This window comes from Chenopodium album, chromosome 14 (assembly GCF_948465745.1).
Source record: "Chenopodium album chromosome 14, dcCheAlbu1.1, whole genome shotgun sequence".
Lineage (NCBI taxonomy): Eukaryota > Viridiplantae > Streptophyta > Magnoliopsida > Caryophyllales > Amaranthaceae > Chenopodium > Chenopodium album.
In genome coordinates this window covers 8,567,043-8,590,255 of record NC_137847.1, presented here as the reverse complement: position 1 = coordinate 8,590,255, position 23,213 = coordinate 8,567,043, and the positions used below count along the sequence as shown (strand labels likewise).

The following is a 23,213-nucleotide window of genomic DNA, read 5'->3' as shown; positions in this document are numbered from 1 at the left end:
TAATAAATTGCGAGAGCTTGTTAATCATGTTATATGTGCAATGTTAATTATTGATTGTCATGTTTTATCCAGGAATATTAATTATTGGTGAACCTGTGACCCTGGGCTTCTTATTATTGATTTCTCCCTTTTTAATCTCCTTAGTTTAATTCACTTTAAAAAATAAATTGGTTACTTGATAGTTTAGATTATAATAATTAATTAGGAATAGAATAACACTATTTCCCTGTGGATTCGACCCTACTTCCCTATCTATTATTAGTTAGTGGTTTTAGGTTATTCTTTTGATTAGGTGATACGACTTTAGCCTATCGATTACAGGGAAGACATCCCGCTCCATCTCTCGGCAGAAGGTTTTAAACTAAGATGCAATTTTGTCATACTCGGCCTTATGCTCAGTAGTCGCTTTCTCAGCCTCTAGCTGCTTCTGCTCGGCTTCTTCTGGTCTCTCTACATTAACCTTAAGCTCGTTATTAATCTCTACAGCCAAAAATTGGTTGTAAACGACCTGTAAGATCAAGGAACAGAGATCAGTTGAAATTCAAAAAAAAAAAAAAAAAAAAAAATTAAGACTTAAGTAAAAAGCTTATAGGACAAAAGGGTTACCTAGATCAAAAGCCTCTGGTTCTTAGCAAAAGGGTCTGGTACCTTGGCCTATAATGGACCCGCAGCAGCTCCAGTCATCTAGGCTCTGGCCCTCTCAGTTTAGACATGCTGGAGAGGTTGCCGAGGTATGCCTTGGCCAAGGTATGCCTTGGCCGAGTAATGCCTGGACTCAAAGATGTTCCTAGCAGACTTTTTTTTTTTTTTTGAGAAAAGGCGAGAAAATTTATTAATCACAAAAAAAGATACACAGAGGTTACTAAACCCCTAGGCATAAGCCTCTTAACCAAGCTACATCCTTAGCCTTAACTTTACAAGAAAGAACACTACAAATTCTATGATACACATTTATACAAACTCTATTGACAACAATATCATGTCTATCTATCTTTCCTTCCCAAACAGCCCCATTCCGTTGCTGCCAAATGTTGTACACCAGAGCACAACTTATGCTCTGTAGAACCTGTTTCTGAAACCTGTTCTTTGTCTTCCAGCACCACTCATTACATGTAATCAGGTTCCCAAAATCCATTGTCATTTGAATTTTATCCTGTATCATCTTAATCAGCTTCTTACTGTAGTCACATTCAAAAAATAAGTGCTCACTAGTTTCTGAAGCATCACCACATAAAGGACAGGCATCATCACTGATAACCCCATACTGCAGGAGCTTGTTTCTTGTTCTAAGCCTTCCCCACATAGACATCCAGAGAGTAAATCTATGTTTAGGAATGTTATACCTGTTCCAAACCCAATTGCACCAATTGACTTCAAGGTTAACCTTTTGCAGCCATTTATAAGCTGATTTCACAGAGTACCCAATAGCATTATGTTTCCAGGTATTGCCTGTAAAACCTGTTTTGATCTGTTCTTTAACTCTCCAAATTTGCTTCCATTGCCAACTAGCCTGAGCTGGGCAGCCCATTCTCTTCCAATTTTTGCCTTTGATGTAATGGTGATTAACCCATCTAAGCCAAAGGCTATCATTCTTGTTAGCAATATCCCAAATATATTTCCCCATAGCAGCAATATTCCAAGTAATGCAGTCCTGCACACCCAAACCACCTTGTTTTTTGGGTCTACAGATGATATCCCAAGAGATAGGAGGGGATCTACCAGAAATAGCTTTCCCATCCCATAAAAAATTCCTGCATATTACAATCACACCTTCCAGAACTTTTTTAGGCAAAATAAAAAGAGAAGCCCAATAAGTATGCAAAGACATGAGCACAGCATTCACCAAAGGCACTCTAGTTGCATAAGACATTGTTCTCCCACCCCAAGATCTAATTCTAGCAACTATTTTGTCAATCAAGGTACTGCAATCATCCTGGGACATCTTTTTAGCATTAATTTTAACCCCAAGGTATTTAAAAGGAAGGTCACCTTCTATAAACCCAGAATTACTCTTGATGTCATCCTTTTCATATTGATCCACATTGCAAAAATAAACATTTGACTTCCCTTCATTAGCAATAAGACCAGAAGTTGCAGCAAAAGTTGCAAGGCCTCTCATAAGTAAAGAAGTGGACTTGGACTCACCTCTGCTCATGACTATTAGATCATCAGCAAAAATAAGATGATTAAGTTTTACCCCACTGCATCTGGGATGAAACTTAAAATCCTTATGCAACCCAATCTTTTGAAAGATCCTAGTCAGGTATTCCATACAAATCACAAACAATAAAGGAGATAGAGGATCCCCTTGTCTCAGTCCCTTTTTCCCAGGAAAGAAGCCATGAACATCCCCATTTATCACCATAGAAAAGCTAGGAGAGGTGACACATTCCATAATCAAGTGTACAAAGTGGGCAGGAAAATGTAAAGCATTGAGCATATCTCTCAAAAAACCCCAATTCACAGAGTCATATGCCTTCCTGATGTCAACTTTAAACAAGCAACCAGGAGGAGAATTTTTCCTTTGATACCTCCCTACCAAATCTTGAACAATACAGATGTTATGACATATTCTCCTACCCTTTACAAAGCCAGATTGATTTGGAGAAATAATATGAGGCAACACCTGATTTAATCTCAAACACAGCAATTTTGTGATCACCTTATAAACCACATTGCAGCAAGCAATGGGTCTAAAATCTGTAACAGACTTAGGTTGATCAACTTTAGGGAGCAACACAAGATTGGTACAATTAATCTCTCTTAGCAGCTTACCATTCTCAAAAAAATCCATCACAGCATTACATATATCATCCCCAACTGTACTCCAAGTCATCCTAGCAGACTTTGGAACTGGCACCAGAGGGGCAGAGCCGAACCCCATATCGGCACACTGGAAAGTCTTGAAGGATTCAGTAGCCGAAGAAAAGGGCACGTTGTTATTCATTGGCTCTTTATCTTTCTTCTCTTCCTCGGTCTCCTTCAGACCTTCAGCATCAAAAATTTTGGGCACCTCACCCAAAATCACCAAATCATCATCACGTTCGGGCTGGATAATTAAGTTATCAGCTTCTCGCTGAATCTCTTCAGCGAATGGCTCGGCCTTATGTCGAGGGGATGAAAGGACCTTGTTAGAGGATTGACCCTCCTGAGTCTCAGTCAATTTCTCGAGAGGGGGGTCTTTTGTGAAACTTCTTCCTCCCCAAATACTCCAGCAGAAGGAGTCTTTGTTACCTCAATTCCTTTGGCGGGAATCTTAGGAGGGGGAGGAGTCTTCTCTTTCCTTTCCTTGGGCTTGTCCTCTTCAAGCCGAGGTTTCTTAGTAGGGACAGGTAGGGGTGTTTAAAAATACCCGACCCGGTTGACACGACCCGCTGACCCGTTGACCTACAAAATACCTGACGGGTACTTTTGAAAATTTTTCCATTTTGGCGGATCGGATACCTGACCTGCTACAAAATTAGATTCGTGGGTCAAGTATTGGGCCGCCTTCTAACTGTAATGGGTACTCGTTAAATACCCGCATTCCTTTTTTTCTCTTTTTTCTGGCTGGAATTCCTTTACTCCTTTTAGGGTTACTAATACCTCACTCTTAATTGAGTAGCCGCCACACCTCACCTTTCATCTCTTCTATCTCATCACTCAAACACTCATCACTATCAAATCTCACTGCACCTCTAAAGCGGCCACTTCACCGCAAACACACTAGTTTTCTTCTCTCTCTCTCTCTAGATTTGAGGATATGATGCTCACTCCACCGCAAACCACCACTCGACTAGACCTCCGACCACACCGGAACCCACCCATGTGCTGCTGCTCCGCGTGACCACAGACCACACCGGAGGCCACCTTTGTCGCTGCTGCTTCGTGCAACCACGAGACCACACATCGTACTCATCTGCTGCTCCAGCTTGACACATCTTACCCATCAGATTTTTCATAATAAGTTGCAAATTTGTTTATTATTTTAGCTGTTTGCAATTGTAATTATAAGTAGAAATATAAATACTAAAAGTTTGCTCATATGTGGGGGCTTCATTAAATTGCCTAAATGGATTATGTTGTTAGTGTCTACGAATTTTGACTGATTTTCTGGAAGTTTGTTGTTATATGAGCATGTTCTAAGTTAATTAGTATTATGGCATATTTGTATTGATATTTTTTTTTTTTGAAAGAGCAAATTTGTATTGTTCATAGATTTAATTTGAGTTAGTATTAGTTAGATTTTTTTTTAAAAAAAAATATAATAACTGAGTACCCTGTGACCCGACCTGCTAAAACGGGTACCCGGTTTTACCGGTTCGGGTAATGGGCTGAGTGATTTACTACCCGGAATCCCGGGTACCCGGTTATGAGCACCCCTAGGGACAGGGGCATCCTGGAACTGTCCTGGATTAATGACAGTTCTTCTTCTCTTCGGACCTGACATCCCCTCGTTCAAAGATTCGTCTGAGGAAAAGGAGTCTTCTTCAGCGGGCTCTCTTGTATTCTCTTCTTCTTCGTTAGACTGCAATAGAAGGAATAAGGAGGCAAAGAGCAATATAAATATCAAGTTTAAGTCAAAAAAAAGAATGCTAAGGCAAGCTTAAGAAGAATCACCGAAGTCCTCAAAAGAAGCTCGTCCTCAACAGCTCCGTCTTTAGCCTCTTCAGCTTTCTTTTCTTCTGCCTCAGATTGAACAGCAGAAGTAGAAGGCTCAGGACAGCTTGAACGAGCCTCAGCAACTCTTGCTACCTTTACAGCAGCAGCGGGAGGTCTAGAGCTACTCCTAGAAGCCTCGACAACTGGCTGAAACCCAGCTGCAAAAGCCGCTGAATCGGCAACAGCTTGCTCCAAGGGCCCCAAAAGGAAGAAGGGGTTGCGCTTCTTCCACCAAACCTTCTGCGTTGTGTACTCAGCAGCACTGACTATCCCAAGCCTCTTTTCGCGCAAAGCAATTGGCCGCTCCGAGGACTCAAAAATTTTGGGATCGTTGTTGGTCACTTGTCGCGCAACGTCTATTCCGAGCTTCTTATGGTCAATGCCGGAGTTAGCCTCGTGCAGCACTGAAAAACCGAAATACAAAGGTTAGTCAGCACAAAAAAAAAAACAATTAGTAAAAAGAGAAAAAAATAAAACAAAAGCCTTCGGCCCCAGTCGAACCTCTTACCCCTTTGGTATTTTTGGCTGAGGCTGACGACAGCAAGCATCTTCTCCTGGAAGATGTAATGATAGAACGACAACCAGGTGGTAGGCACTTAAGTAGTTTGGCCTTTCCCCGAGGATTCCTTTTCTTGGCGAATAAAGTCAGCAATTTCTTTTCAATGTCTCTGAATGCATCACCCTCGTCAGGTCCAATGATCGACATCTCAAGATCAGGCTGACTCAAATACCTTGGCCCACCAAAAAAGTCCGGACGGTCCTCCTAATAGGGCGCTTGAACCCAGATCCACTGACCCCGCCATTCCTTGTCCGAGGTTTCGTTCGGCCAAAAGGTGAGGTGCCCCCAGATGGTCTCAATTCGCCACCATCTAGGACCATGATCCTTGTCTGACTATTGGTTCGGCACCAACTTGTGGAACCTCGGAAAGACCTGAAGGCTCGGTTGAAGACCATAGAAACGACACGTCCAAAGATAGGTCATCATCCTTCAGATAATTCCAGGGATCAATTGGCACAACGAGATGTTGTATGCATTCAGCACCTTGATTACAAAGGGGTGCAGAGGGATCTGAAGTCCATCCTGTAGCTAATGCGTGTACACCTCGATGTACCCGGGGGAGGATGAAGAATTCGGTCATCGGCAGTTGGCATTCGACACCAGTACCCATCTGCCGCTACTATGTTGTAGAAAATCTCTATTTACTCGGCGAAGTGGTAGGCGAAATCATTTTCCACCCACCAGCGGTAAGGACGGGTGGTCATCATCCCGTTGTTGGCATGGACATCCCCCATTCCCTTGCTCCAGATCCCGGCTCGGGGCAGTTCCCGGCTCAGCCCGAAGTGCTAGCCTCTCTTGAGCCTCGGGGCAGCGCTGATGACAAGGGTACGACAGGGATCAGCGTCGGAGCAGCCCTACTGGAGGAAGACTCATCTCTAGTCAACGGGAGAGGATTACGGCCAGTCAACGACGACATCATCTCCAGCGGCCGATTGCGCCGAAGGACCAACTGAGGAATCTCTTCTTTCTCATCAGGGTTCATCAGTCTTGAGCCATTTTTGTCGATGGAAGTTCGAGAAAATCAGGAAAAAGAGGGATACTCTAAAAATAAAAGAAAACCGAAGAAATTTCAAAGAAAATTACGTTTATCAGAAGCAGAATTCGCTGATCTACAAGTTTAGAGCAACGAATTTTGGTTTCGAGGATCAAATCTTGGTGAATAAGCAGAAATTGGGAAATGGAAATCGGGTTAACAATGGAGATTAGTGGAGAGCGAGAGTGAATTTTCAAGTGAAATGAGGAGAGAGAGTGGGATTAATGAGTGGCTTAAAACTTTTTGGAAAAGGAATTCTATGAGTTCGTGCCACTAAAAACCCCACTAACTCTATTTCAAAGCAACCGTTAAAAACTCCTCCACTTAAATCTCCGAATAAAGATTCTAACTTCCTTAATTACTCTATAATCAACCGTTATTATCTTAATAACTGCCCAAATTTAATTAAATCATTTACTTCCCTCCATTTTTCAAGTTGAAAACCCGACCCGTCATGCTTCTGAATCGGGTCGGGGGGGCAAGTTGTTTGGGTCCAATTTACTCTAATTGGGCCGGTCCTAAATGATTCAATTATGCAAGCCCAAGGCTAAGGTTCAACCCTCAAGTCAATGCCAAGTCAGTCAAAGGTCCAGTCAACATGACAAGCCCATTTGACTCAAGGCCCATTTATCCATCAAAGTAAAGGTATAAAAGTCTTCAATCCTCTCTCTCTCTCTACATTCATTCACACAAAGCCTTAATCAATTAATACTCTTGCACCTTTCTCTCTCTAAACACTGTATTGACTTCGCGGCATCGTAGGGGCCTTCCTCGGCCCAACCCCCGAGACCAATTTACGTGTATTTTCTGTGTAGGAAACCCTCGACCCAGTCATCACTTGGACCGAGATCAGTCTTTAGCCCACAGGAAAGGTCAGTCATCACTTCCCTCCATTGTTTTTACCCGAACCACATAGTATCAATAGTACGTCAGTTTTTTCCGGCCTCATCATTGTCTCGAGAACTATTAAATGAAGCTTCGTTACTTGAATTTAAGGAAGATCATCACAAACATGTGTGCCCCTATTCTTGTCTTACTATTATATATTGACATTATGTGTAATTGGTACAACATTATAAATGTGACTTAATTACGTATCAACTATGCATAATAATTGACCGTTAATAAACTATAATGATAGCGTGTAAGAGAATACCTTAAAGACACGATATTATTTCATTAAGTGCCGTGCATCTAGCTAATATAGATTTCATTTGTGTGCTTCTTTAGTAGATAGTTAGGCACAAAGAGCATGCATTATTATTTTTGTTGAATTGAAATTATCATTACTCATCTATTAGAAGGAATTTGGCACCAAAAGCGCAAGGTCACACATTTGATGGAGCGTCTCACACACATAACTAACGCCTGTGTCTATCCCGCCGAACTTGGTTCTGATATCACTTGTTGGGCCAGGTCACCCACCTTGCTGAGCCACACGCACACTCCACTCCACATTAGTATGATAATGTCCGCTTTGGGCCTAGTCTGCACAGATTTGTTTTTAGGCACCACTACAAGAAAACACGACATTTTCAATGGTCATATAAAACCATAAGAAAATACATAATTTCCAATGGTTTTAGTGGGCGTAGGAAATTTCCGATGATTATATATAATTTCCAATGGATTAAGCCCTCTAAAATTTCCTATGGCCTTTAAAACCATCGGAAAATTAATTTCCGATGGCATTTCCGATGAAAAAAGCCCTCGGAAATTTCCTACGATTTTTCAAACCATCGGAAAATATAGAATTTCCGATGATTGGAAAATATATATTTTCCTACGGTTTTGAAATTCATAGGAAATTTCAATATTGTAAGTTTTTCAAAAAAAATTTCCATATTGTAAGGTTTTCAATTTATGGCCCACCAAATCCATATCGTAAATTTTTTTAAAAAAAACATAAAAATATAAAACTTAAAAAAATTATAAAATATATTATAATATTGATAAGGGGTTCACACTTTTTGTCAAATGAGACTCAAATAAAGTTGGGTATCTAAACTTAGCAACTTTCTTTTGAAGTTGCTAAGTTTAGATACCAACTTATTAGTATCCTTTGCAAAAAATACTATCTCTATTCTACAGAAACTTTCTCAAGTCTCACAATTGGAGATGGTTTTATAATTAATAACTATGGACAAAATAACTTTTAAAATGGTTGAAATGACACTTAGTTAGACGGATCCCTTAAAGAGTTATACTTTTCAAATTAGCTCATGACTAGAAGTCTAGAATGTAACCTCTTATGTTGCATTAGTACGACTATCTTTATCTCATTGTGCACCACACATTTTAGATCATTCAATGAGTACATTGTATTGATTTCTATCTCTTCACCATATTTTTCTACTCTTTAACCATACCATGGATTCCAAAAACACTTTCACCTTTCTAGCATTTTTCTTCGTATGTAGGAATTGTGGTAGCATTGGCTATTCAAATCTACTTTTTTTTCACCCATCTCACCTCAAATACTTGACGTGCCTTCACCATCTTTAGTAAATTCCCTCTTTCCTCCCAACAACCATTTACAGGTAAGTCCATAATTAACTGAATTAATAGAATATATACTTTTTATTATCCAACCTCGAAAATTGACAAAAGTAGCTATCTAGGATATTATGAATTTTAATACTTTTCGCACCGAAAAAACAAAAAATAAATAAAAAAAAATTTAATATTTTACTCAAATCATGCCTAAAGTTTTGATAATATTTTATCCCTTTCTCTTTGTTAGTTTTATTAGCATACACTATATTAGACCCGTGCATGTGATGCACGGATTACAAAAATTATTGAAATAAAATAGCTTATTTCTATCATTTATTTTTCCGTATATACTTATAAATTAGATCATAGCTATCATAATAAATTACATGAGTAACGAAATATAAAAATACAAACCAATCTGATCTAATCAAACTCTATGCATACCAAATTATATACTCCATATCTAAGAGTTCAAAATACAAAATAAAAATACTTATAATTTAAAGATCCTTATTTAAATAAATAGAAGAACCTTGAAAATACAAAACAATGTTAACATTTACTTTATAGCATCCTTAAAAAAAAAATAATAATAACATTAAAACCTTTAAAAAAACTTCGTAATTTCCTAAAAAGTTTAAGCTCGATATCAATTTATTTATTCCAACCAAAAAAATATATATATTTATTTATTGACACGGTTAAAAGATTGAAATGAAAATTATTAAAAAAAAAAAAAAAAACTAATTCCTCAAGAAAAAAAAAATTAAATATATATGATATCATTAAGTGCATTTGGCGAGAAAACATTTTATGAAAAAGCGACACATATATAATTTGGGAGATAGGATGATGTCAGCAATTTTCTATTTTAATAATAGTTAATAATAAAGACAATAACACCAAGGGGTGATAGTTAAAATAAAATTATCAAGTATTCGACTACATATATATAAGCTAGGTCTGTCTTGAACAGTGTACACTTCAAATCATTTGACTTTTACTAGTAAGTTAAGATTAATACCATATTAAATTATATTTTAACATTGATTTTAATGATTGAGACATATTGTTAGCAATTAAACCAAATTATACGGTACTTAATCAATAGTTTTGTTTTGTTATATGACTATGTGAGTTTGTCATTTTTATTGAATAAAACTAATGAAAATTGCTTTTTATTGATTACACTAAGATATATTTCTTAATTAAGGGTTCGTTTGGTATCATTGCAATTTTCTGTTTTTTTTTTTTTTTTTTTTTTTGGTTTTTTGTTTTTCAAAATCAAATGATACATGTCATATAAGAATTAAAAAATAGTCAAACTTATTAATATCATGATGATTTTCAAAACTGACAACAGAAAAGTGGAAACACATTTTTCTTGTTTCCTATTTTTGGTTTTTTGTTAAAAAAAAAAAAAAAAAGCCCTAAATTAATTTTTTTTAAAGTTGAATAGTATTCCTTTAGCTTGCTTAATAAAAATAACTTTTTGGAAGGTGATATCTAAAATAAGTATAAAACATTGAACCAACAATCACATTTGCACCGTTTTTTTTTATAACATACTTTATATAATCAAAACGCGTACATCTCATAAGCTCTAGGATTATATATATATATATGTGTGTGTGTGTGTGTGTGTGTGTGTGTGTGTGTGTGTGTGTGTGTGTGTGTGTGTGTGTGTGTGTGTGTGTGTGTGTGTGTGTGTGTGTGTGTGTGTGTGTGTGTGTGTGTGTGTGTGTGTGTGTGTGTGTGTGTGTGTGTGTGTGTGTGGGGAAAATGGAAATTAAATATCCAATCTTTGCTCGGTTTTCTCTTAAAAATTCAACCTTCAGTTAATCTCACAAAAATTCAACCTTTTATACCCACCTTCATCTAAAAATCCACCAGTTAGCCACCTTTTTCCCCTTCCCCTTCGTTGTCGGCGCACGACACAGCTTCCATGTCCACGCCTAATCATCCCCCAATCGTCGGCGACCCTAAACCGATCCCAGCCCCTACCCCGTCCCGACGCTTTCTCCACCTTGACCATCGCCTAAAACTAGCATCCCCCATCCCGCCTGAAGGCTGTAACCTATCTCTAACCCCTTTTGCTGATACCCGTAACCCATCCCCTCGCCTGAAACAGCTACTCCTCCCGCCAACAAACCGCCCACCGACATCCAGTTCACACCACCGCCCAATCTCCGTTTCCACCCTCCAACAAACTGCCCATCGACTCCAGGCTTATGGTTTTGAACCTAGGTAGGAGTGGGAGAAGGGTTTTGGTTTTGGGTTTGGGTAGGGTGGGGTAAGTTGTGGCAGAGGTGGTGGCGGCGAAGGTGTTGGCGGCGGAGGTGCGTGCTGCATGCTCTATTTCAGTTTTTGAGGAGAGAGGAGTGAGCAGGGAAAGTGAGAGAATTAAAAAAAAAAAAAACTTTTCAACTTGTTTAACAGGTTAAAGGTCAAATGAATCTGTTGGAGAAGGTGGGTATAAAGGTTGGATTTTTATGACATTAATGGAATGTTGGATTTTTATGAGAAGACCGCGCAAAGGTTGGATTTTTAGTTTCCATTTTTCCTATATATATATATATATATATATATATATATATATATATATATATATATATATAAAGCAATTTCAAATATATATGTGGGTTTGACATATATAAATGGACCAATAATGTACGATGTGACAAAGATAGGAGAAGGGCAATTGAAGGATGCAGAAGATGTGTGCGTGGATAAGGATGGGACACTATACACAGCTAGTAGAGATGGTTGGATCAAAAGAATGCTCAAAAATAATGGTTCATTGCAAAATTGGAAGTGGGTTAATAGCACCGCATTACTTGGACTGACTAACTTGGCTAACGGTGGTATTGTTGTTTGTGACACAGAAGAGGTAGTTGATTTACTAAATATAGGCAGGGTCTTCTATCTTAGTATGAACTAAATTGTCAATGTATATTTAATTTACTTTATACTATGTATGTGTAAATTGTAGGGTTTGCTTAAGGTCGATGAAGATGGAGTAACAACTCTAGTTTCGCACTTCAACGGCTCCAAGCTAATGTATGTGTGTTATTGTATTCAGTCTGATCACTTTAAATCACATAAAGATGACTATTTTATTTATACATTAAAGTTGACTTTTATTTGGTTTTAAAGGATTAACCCTAACATGCATATTATATACAAGTTGTACACTAGAACTAACATCCACTATCCTTCCTTAAGATAGAGACAAAGTAAGTTGTTGGTTAAAGCACAGTGAAAATAGATGATGATATCTAATTAATAAATTTGTTAGTTTAAATCTAAATGATTGACAAGACTTAAGTTAGATAATTATGCTGGAATTGGAAAAGTAAATTCATAACAAAACTTTCTCATAAGTTACTTCATGCATATAACACCAAAACAATTCAACAGGCATAATGTTGTGTCAATACAAGTAGATTTGCACTCATTTATTTGAGTAGATAGAAATGGATGCACAACCAATATACAAAATTTTACCTACACCCCTATGTAGGCAGTGTTGCCTGCACCTCCCCCCCCCCCCCCCCCCCCCCCCCCACCACGATGACTTCACTTTGTTATTTTTCCATTTCAAGTCATCTATAATATGTTCATTTTTGTATTAGTAAATGTTCAATTTTGTATCCATAAATGTTCAATAGTGTCAATGCATAGAGCAATATTCATATTAATTTCTTTTTTGTATTTGTGACTTTAAAATGTGTTGTTACAATTATATTTTATTATTTTATTAATTTACACAAGATTTTGCTTGCATTTTTAAAATATAAAAATGAACATACTTCTCAGTTGTACATACTTATTAGTTTTAAATCAAATACATCTAATAATATAGAATTATCCTTCTTGTTACACCCCTAATCCAATATATCACGCATTTAATAAAGTAACAATCAAAAAACACTATCCACATCGTTTTTAATTTAATACATTTGATATAAATAAAATTTATATAGAATCATCGTCCTTTTTAAATCGTCCTTCTTGGACATCTATCCTTTTCTCAATATATATGTGATCGTCTTCAACTTTTTATTTTGATTGTTACTAATATTTTATTTTAAAATATTTTTGTATCAAAAAAATTTTAAAATAAAATATTAGTAACAATCAAAATACACTATAAACTAAATAGGATGATTAAATAAACATTTACATATACAAAAATGAACATAATTCAATATGAGAATGAACAGTCATTAATATCTAAATGAACATCTTCCAATATACAAATGAACAATCACTAAAGTTAAATGAACATCTTTTATTACAAGAATGAACAAGTATTAAAATTTAATTGAGCATTTTTCGATATGATAACAAACAAGTATTTAAATTGATACAAATATATTTTAATGTGAGAATGAACAAGTATAAAAGTAAATGAACTTGGTTAAATATAAGAATAAATAAGGTATTAAATTACAAATGAACATCTTTTAAAATGAGAATGAACATATAATCTAAAAAGAATAAACATGTATCAAATTTAATTATACATACATTAATATGAAAATGATTATATGAACATGTATTCCATATGTATATATGCCGAATCATACACACCGAATCTGCCAAAAAAAAAAAGTATCGTTAATGAACATTCACGCAAAAATTAAAGATGCGTATAGAAATGAACCTTTCATAAAATTCTAATTATCATCTATTACCATGTTAATGATAGAATATTAGTCTCGTAAATGGAACATATATCAAAATGTTATAGAACATCTACTAAAACGAGAATGAACATCTATCAAAAAGAAAAAAAATAAATTCTTAGTAATCCTACAAAATAACTCAGTTAATCCAAAAAATTACAACAGTTTACATAAATTTTAACATTTTGAGTCCAATAATTTTATAATTTAAGAACATACCATAAATCAATTTAACACAACACTAGAGAATTCAAAACTCTATCATAATCCAACCATAATTATATTACTTTCAAAAAAAAAAATTATAAAATCACAAACTCTTACTAATATTTTATAGATCTAGAGAAGAAAAAAAAAGGCAAATTTTATGATGGTATTAATATTTCCGGCGAGATGATTCCAGCGAAAAATGTGAGAACGAAGATTTCGGTGACGTTGATAATAACAATGACGAATTACAATTGGTTTGCAATTTTTTTGAAGTAGTGCAAGAAGTACATGGTTGATTGAGAAGAGAGAAAATAAAGAATTGTGGTCTCTGGAAGTTTAGAGAGAGAAAATAAGAATTGTGGTTTTGAAGAGAGAAAATAAAGATGATAAAAGAAGTTTATAAAATGAGGAAATCTAATATATATATATATATATATATATATATATATATATATATATATATATATATACACTAAAATGACCCTCTTTCACATTTGCTACCCGTTTAAAATTTTATTTTATATTACTACCACCCAAATCCCACATTGTTAAATATCACTACCTCTTGCCTTATGCCGTTTACTGTTTCCGTTAGAGAGCCCAGCCCCCCTCACTACCACCGTACAGCCACTCCTACCTCCTCAACCACCCACACTCCTCTCCCCGTTCCGGCGCCTAAACCAGTGACATCATCGCCACCGGCGACATCAATCGCCACTCCTAGCCCTTCTTGGCCGCCCTTATCTCTCCTCTTCACCATCCCTATTGGCTATGGTGGTCGAATTTGGCACTCGAATCATCAATTTCACCATCTTTTATCAAGAAATTAGCACAAATTAGCAAAAATGCATAGAATCGCACTTTTTTCGCACAATTCACAAATTAAAAATCAACGAAACTTCTAGAAAAACAATAGAGAGAAAGAGAGAGAGAAACAACCTTTAGCTTTGGAAGCAGCAGTTACGGTAAGACTTTCAGGAAGTGATTCAACAGAATGAATCAAATTCGTCGGTCTCTCACCGACAACCCGGTTATCGGCCGCCGGAGACCGATCGACGGAAGACGGCGAAGAATCACGGATCTCGCCGGAATTTTAGCAGATTGTAGAAGAAGAAGACGTCGTCTTTTACGAAGTTGAGGCCATTGAAGAGGATTAGAGATCCCACTGTAATAGTAATAGTAATTATCAAGTAGGAGTGCCGATTTTCGAGTGGCCGGAGGTTGAATTTGGTTTTGGCGATGCGATGGTGGAGCGACTGATATGTGGAGGTCGATTTGGGTTGTTTGTGATTGGTTGGGCGACGCTGCTGACTGGTGGCTGCTGTGATGGTTGGTGGGCGGTGCGGTTGTGCGAAGTGAACTGTTGCTGCTGTTATTGTCGTGTTGGTTGGGTGTTGCTGTTGGAGTTGTTGGTGTTTACGTGAGTATAGACGGAGGTGCGAGGTGGCTGTGAACAGGGGAGATGACTCAAGTGAGGGTGATGTTGCTAAAATTGTGTAGTGATGGTGGTTGGTTTGAGGTGCGGTGCGGTTGCTTGGTGAGCACGTATAGGGAGGGGGGAGGGTGGATGACGGGGAGAGGAGGTGGCTGGGAAATATATTTTTTTTAAGAGTTTTTTTTCTTTTAATTTTTAATAAATTAAATTATTGTTTAATGAAATGATGGGCCCCACTTAACGAAATCCTAACGGATTCTGTTAAGTGGCAGCAATATTTAATAAGGTGAGATTTGGGTGGTAGTAAAATAAAATAAAATTTTAAACAGGTCGCAAATGTGAAAGAGGGCCATTTTAGTGGTAGCAAATGTCAAAATTATATATATATATATATATATATATATATATATATATATATATATATATGGTAGGGGTGTAGATAGTACTACCTGTATGTATTAGTAATTACAACCAATACCAATATTTATACGCAAAGCCCATGGGCCATGAAGTGGGAGAAAAAAACTTATGTAAGGCCCATGGCCCATGCATACCTAAAAAGGTAAAAAAAATTACCTACACCCCGGGATAGGGAGCACTACCTGCACCCCCTACACCCTTTATGCGTGTCTCGCCGTCCTCTTTTCATTTATGAATTTCCTGTAAATTTTTATAACATGTTTATTTCTGTATTGGTAAATGTTCATTTTTGTATTATTAGATGTTCATTTTTAAGCAAGGAGTTTTTTTGTTTTGATTAATACTTCGTATATTTTCTGAATTGTATTTTTAGAAGTTTACATAAATAAAACTGTAAACAAGTTTATTTATAAGGATTATTGCACTCAAATCACTTTTATTATAAGAAGTATTGCATCATCAAACGTTCATTTTTGTTTATTTATGTTTCAACAGATATTCATTTTGTATCATCACATGTTCATTTCAAGAGCTATGCATAGTATGTAATATAATTTAGATGTATGAAAGTACATATATCTAATAATTCTATTTATTTAAATAAAACGTTGTTAAAAAATAATTTTCAATATAAAATAAATCTAATTTAATTACAATAATAACACATTTCTAATCTATTTCATGTAATTGTTTCATAAACATGAAAGTGAACCATTAAATCCTAAATCTACATATGTGTCTTGTTAAATGAACATTATTTGTTGTTACATTTGGTATAAAAAAGTGTCAATATAGATATATGACATACATCCTCTTTGTTGCACCTCTAATCATATGATATTTGTGTGTTTTCCATGAAAAGTATAATCCGATGAGCACAATATATTTGTTGCCTTCAACTTCCTTACTTGATTATCCTGTACAATAAGAGATCACGTTTTTTCAAAAAAAAAAAAAATAATAATAACAACCATAAACACATTCCAAACAAAAGTACGTGAAATCTAAGGATTCAAAATTGAACATTTACGAATGAATAACAATAATGAATTTGAAAATGAACACACGTAAAGTAATAAAATAATACATTTTATTTCTACGATGAATGAACAATATGTAATTTATTTTTGAACATTTTTTGATATGTGAATGAACATACATTAATATATGTATGAATATACACATGTCCAAATGAACATCTATATATTAATATTCGAATAAATATCTATCAATATTAGAGTTAATATGTATGTATATATTAATATAATAAGAAGTTGAACATGTATTATTATAGTCTATGTGAATATTTTCAATATGAGAATAAACATGTACGTATTTAAATCTAAATGAACATTTGTTTAAATCCCATCATATAATCATTAATATCTATATTATCATAAACAAAATTAGGGTAGTCTTCTCTCATGATTGGACACTAGTTAATCTGATCCAACATAAGAATGTGAATGATCATATACTAATATCATAATGAACATCTATTAAAATGAAAATGAACATTTATCCAAAAGTCATTTTTACTATAAACTAATTCAAATCTCAATAATTCTATGAAAGCTCAACTAATTCAGAAAATTAGCACAATTATACTCTATAGTCAATTTCCAATGACAAATAATTTCATAATTACTTATGATTTTTATGTATGAGCATTATATAAATATGTGAATATACATAAATCCAAGCAAGGATTAACAATTTATGTATTAATATATGAATAAATATATGTCAATAAAACAATTTACATGCATGTAGTATCAATATCCATATCAAACTAATGAGCTTTAATTTTATAAATATGAGAATGAAATGAACGTGCATTTAAATCTAAGTGACTATTTTTCAATATAAAAATGTACATATATAACAATCCAAATGAGCATTTATCAAAATTCGGATGGTCATCAATGATCACAATGAACATTTATTAATATGAGAATGGATGATATAAAAAACAATTTTCATTATTAGTCATAACAATCATAAGAACTAGAACAAATTGTACACAATTTTTAAAATTTTAGGCCAACAATTAATTATACAAAATCACGCCCTTAACACAAAATAAGAGAAAACAATAACATAATTCAACTACAACTATAAGAATAACTTACTTCCACAAAAAAGTATAAGAAGTCACAAACCCTTACACAAAATCTTTAATTCTAAAGAAAAACTTTGATGAAGATAATAATAATATGAACATATATCAAAAATTCTAATGCTTGTATATTAATATGTGAATGATCATTTACTAATACGCTAATGAACATCTATCATAACGAAAGTGAGAATTCTTCAACAATTATTTTCCACATTAAACAAACTAAATTTACATCTCAATAATATGACGAAATAGATCAAATTGTCCTGAAAATCAGGACAACAACAGTCTATTTTCAATTATTTATGTCTAATAATTATATTATATAATAACACACCATAAACTAATTCAACACAAGAGTACATCAAATATTAATAATTCAACCACTATATTATTTTTTTTTTCTATTATTTGACAATCAATTTGGGAGAAAAAATTACAGTTTCGGGCCCAACCCTTACCCTGTGCAGCCTTACTGTTAATTTGTTTGGGGCCTCAAATATAAAAATGTATAAACAGTATATACTGCAATAACTATCAATGCATGCAAACTATAGCCTACTGGTTTAAGGGACTCAATTGTTCATACTAACAACAACTTTTTTTTTTGGGCATTCCCACTAACAGCCTTAATGTTCAATATTTTTGGTAAAATATAATCAATTTTTGGTAAAACGTAATCAACGCATATTTAATTTCCACAACCATTAATGCATTTCGTTTACCATCATAGTAAATGACTAAACCCTTACAACATTTATAAATTTGTTTTTTTAGGACTGGGAAAACAACAATTTTGTTTTCTGGTATAAAAATAAACCGAGTAGTGGAGAAAATTAAAGTATCAATTTTTTTGAAAATTCAAGTATCAATTTTTCTTTTTTTTTTTTTACATTCTCTAAAAAAAATAATAAAAATAAAAAAAACCAATTTTTTACACTCCATTCTTGCACAGGATCTCCGAAAAGGTTGGGACGGCCCTGACAGTAATCAAATCAATATTTAACAATTATATCGATAAAATCATGGAGCTGAAAAAAGGAGAGAGAAATTAGTACATCATCAATGATTCGCGTCAACAATGAAGCTCCCATACGAAGTGACATGAATAGATGATTAAACTTCTATGATGAAATATATGAAGGTTTTTAGAGAGAGAAAATTAAGGATGAAGGTTTTTGGAGAGAGAAAATGGATAATATGAAATTTTTTGGAGAAAGAAAATATAGGATGATTGTTTTTTATGAGAGAAATCATAGAATGAAACTTTTTAGAAGATAACAATGGTGATATATATATGGTGATATATATATATATATATATATATATATATATATATATATATATATATATATATATATATTTGGGAGACTTTATTTGGGGGGAGGTACATTGGGGGGGGGGGTGTAGGTATATTTACCTACACTAGGGTGTAGGCACTAGTAATTACCTAAAAAGGCTTAGAATTCGAGTCATATAAGTATCCAATTAAAACGTTTCTTATATACAATTGCAAAACCAATTAGATATCAACCAATGGATTACCTTTAAAAGTTGCTTTATTTTATTTTATTTTAATTTTAAGAATAATTTATTTTACGGATTTTTCACCAAATATCCTGAGTTATTTTTTTTATTCACCTTATACCCATAAAAGTTTTCAAATTCATCATATACACTTGAGTTTTACAAAATTGTCACGATATGCCGTTAATGACTAACGACAATTAATTTCATTTGTCATTAAGGTTAATTATAGCACACTGCAGCATGTTATTGGTTATTGTTTAAATTAATTATTATAAAAAACTTTAAAAAATAAAAAACACCCGTAACCCCCCACTAGCGAGCCACCTTAGCCCATCCACCTCCCACAATGGCCATCCAGCCAGCTTCCTAATCGTTGGCGCCTCGCCGCCCATTCCGTTAGCCATGCGCCAGAGCCCGCCCAAAACCGCCATACCCCCTCCCTCCTCTTCAACCGTAAAACCCCTCCCCTATTTCCTCCTTAGCCAAAAATTAGGAAACCACCCCAAAACCCCTTCGCCGGCAGCCCAAGTCCCCTCCCTCACGTCGCCGCCGCCTACCTTATCTAAAAACCACTACCCCAAAACCCTAAAAATCAAAATCTAGGGTTCGATTTTGGGGTTTTTTATTTTTGGGTTTTGTTGAGGTGGTTCAGGGGATGGAGCTAGCATAGGAAGCATCTATTTGGATTTGACGGCGCGGGGATGAGAGTTTGGACGCCAGCGGTGGGGAGGGGTGGGGTCTTCGAAGGAGAAGGGAGGGGCGGTTTTAGGATTGGGGAATGGGTGGTTCAAGGGTGTCGACTGCTGGGGTGTCGAATAGGCGGTGGCGTCAGCGCGGGGCTGGGGTTCAGGTGGAACCCGTGCCGACGACAAGGACAGGGTGGCAGCCGGGGCTGGGCGGGGTTTTTATTTTTTATTTTTTTTATTTGTTTTTTTTATAATTAATTAAATATTTATTTAAAAATTAAATTAGTATAAATGGCAGCCAGTCATAAGCTGCCCCGTGGCAAATTAAGCCTAAATGACTAACAGAGTTAATGTCCGTTAGTCATTTGGGCATTTTGCAACATTTTTTGTAAACTCAGGGGCATACGGTGGATTTGAAAATTTTCATGGGTATATGGTGAATAAAATAACTCAAGGGTATTTGGTGAAAGATCCGTTTATTTTATAACAGCTCGTCTTGTGTGTGAATGGCCACACCGGGTGGCCATTTATAAAAGAACAAAGTAAAATTGACCAAGTAACCTCTGTAATAATAATACTGACCGAGTAATCCCTATAACACTGACGAAGTAACTCCTATTACACATTTACACTAATGAAGTAATTCGTATAATAACTGGCCACACGGTATAGCTAGTCACACATGAGAATTCGTGTTAAAATATTTATCTGTTAAATAATTTACCATCATTACCTGAATTTTTTGTCAAAAAAAAAAGAAAATAAAAAAGAATGAAAGTAGGAAGATCCTGAATTTAATTTGTTTTTATATAAGCAAATAATTATCAAATGAAAACAGGTTTGCAGATGATGTGATAGAAGGGGAAGATGGAAGCTTGTATTTTAGTATAGCAAGCACCAAATTTGGTCTACACAATGCGTTATTTGATCTATTAGAAGCCAGACCTAATGGCCAGCTTCTCAAGTTTAATCCTCAAACTAAAGAGACATCATTATTGCTAGATAATCTTTACTTTGCAAATGGAATAGCTCTCTCAAGTGACCAACGCTACCTTTTGGTATGCGAAACATGGAAGTGAGTATGATAGATCAATTTTTATCGATATTGTATATTACTCTTTTTGTCCGAAATCAGTTGTCACGTTGTCCTAACCCGCCTTATAGTTTGTGTCATTTCTTAATTATATTTGTTACGTTTTATCTCCTTCGTTGGATTAAAGTATTGACATGTTATAGGAACTTCTAATCACATAGGGACTTAGTTTTTTACCACATCTTAAAACTTTACTATATAGTATTATAGTGACCGAGTGACGTGAATATATGCAATAGATGTAATTTTACAGACTAATGACAATTGTGGTGGCCTATGTTATTAAAATTTTCCAGGTCAAGATGCTTAAAACATTGGTTACAAGGCGATGTTCAAGGGACGACTGAGATATTCATAGATAATCTTCCAGGTGCACCAGATAATATCAATCTTGCTCCAGACGGGTCGTTTTGGATTGCATTGGTTGAGGTACGTACTCATCATATATGATGCTTACCAAACATGAACTTGTTTGTTATGTGAGTTAGTATTATAAGGCCAACAAAAACAAGCTTAAAAAAGCATGAACTTAATATTGTTGTTCTATGTCATGTACAAGTTTTTAGTCGTGTTAAAATGATAGGAAAACAATCAATGAAGGCACAAACATTGTGTTAATTTTGTGAAACGTGACATCTTTTAATAAATTAGTATAGATATTTGATAGTACAATTTGTACTAAACCATGTTAACGTACTAGCAACTAATGCTTATATTGTTGCCTTGGTACTCAACGCAGTTGTCGAAGAAAGAAATGAAGTTTGTGCACACCTCCAAGATTGCGAAACATTTGCTAGCAACATTTCCCAGATTGATAAAGTTTGTCCAAGCTTCTCACAACAAAGCTACTGTGATGAAGGTATCAGAAGACGGTAAGATATTGAAGAGGTTCGACGACGCTGAGGGCACGGTCATGTCTTTCGTGACTTCAGCTGTGGAGTATGAGGGAAACCTCTACCTTGGAAGCTTAAATTCCAATTTTGTTGGTAAATTATCATTAAACAGCTTGTAGAAATTAAACTGTATAATTCAGCTTCACGAAATTGTATGACTTATACAGGAGCAGCTTAGGCTTGCTTTTTTAGCTGCTCTTAACATATTGAAACATTGCTAGTGATGTTTTCGTGTGAGAGTGTAACATGACCGCAATAATAATTCATTTATCAGCATTTGTGTTAGAATTACAGCGATTAATTTGTCATTTTTCCTGTTTAGTTATATTAACAAATTAATTAACTAGTTATATACGTTAAATTATGCATTGAGAGGTCGTTTGTGGTAATTAAGGAGAAATTATTAAATTATAATAAAGTTGGTCATATTTACTACCTTTACCAAGTTCTCTTATGCCTCCATTCTGAACGCTGTTTAATTGGCACATACATGTGTCTTCTATAAATGCATTTATTTATTGATAAAAGTATTAAAAATATTTTTGATTATATACATTGATATTCAACATATTACACAATATCATCTAATTTTTATATATATTAGTAAAAAAAAAATATATATATAGTCAAATTGTCAAAATTAATATATAAATAGTGTTGAAGTCAAAATATTGCAATTATGTTGAGTATTGAAGAACAAAGTAAAAGATATACAACTATATAATTTATACTTCTACACTTATAGTATTTAAAAACACAAACCATCATACATATCATGCCACATGTAAACTTTATTTTTCACCAATGCCACATGTCAACTCATTTAACTTTTTTTTTTCCTTTATGTATTCCCTTTTCTCATACTAAAAAAAAAAATGACTAGCATTAATTCATTACTATGTATGAATGCTATTTGGTTCATTTTCACCCAACTTATTACCTTACAATTACATTCAATTATCACCCCTTCTTATTCTTTATAAACTATTTATTTTCTAATAAAAACATGTAAAAATTTATATTATATACCTATAAACAACCTGTGCATTGCACAGGTCAGAAGGCTAGTTATAATTTATAAATTATACCTATATTCTTATGGTCATCATTTTGCTTAATGGAGAATTAAAGCTACTCCGTATAATTAAACACTAGCTAGTGTGTGACTCGGGCTTTGCTCTGGGTGATACTTTGAATAATTTCATTTTTATATTATTAGATGCTTTAAAAGACTTATAATATTTTTAACGGGGTAAATTATAATACATGACACCAATAATTTATTCTACATTCTAATACATGTATGTATGTATGTATATATTTCCTCCGTTTGGTTAATATTGCAACAAGGAGGAAATTACGCATCCCAAAACACATTTTATATGCTAAATATCTATAATTGTA

The 23,213-nt window shown here is 34.7% G+C and overlaps 1 pseudogene; it reads left to right on the top strand.

Moving 5' to 3' along the window:
- The first annotated feature begins 8,603 nt into the window (after nucleotides 1-8,603).
- Nucleotides 8,604-21,928, top strand: LOC145577716 (protein STRICTOSIDINE SYNTHASE-LIKE 5-like; annotated as a pseudogene).
- The last annotated feature ends 1,285 nt before the right edge of the window (nucleotides 21,929-23,213 follow it).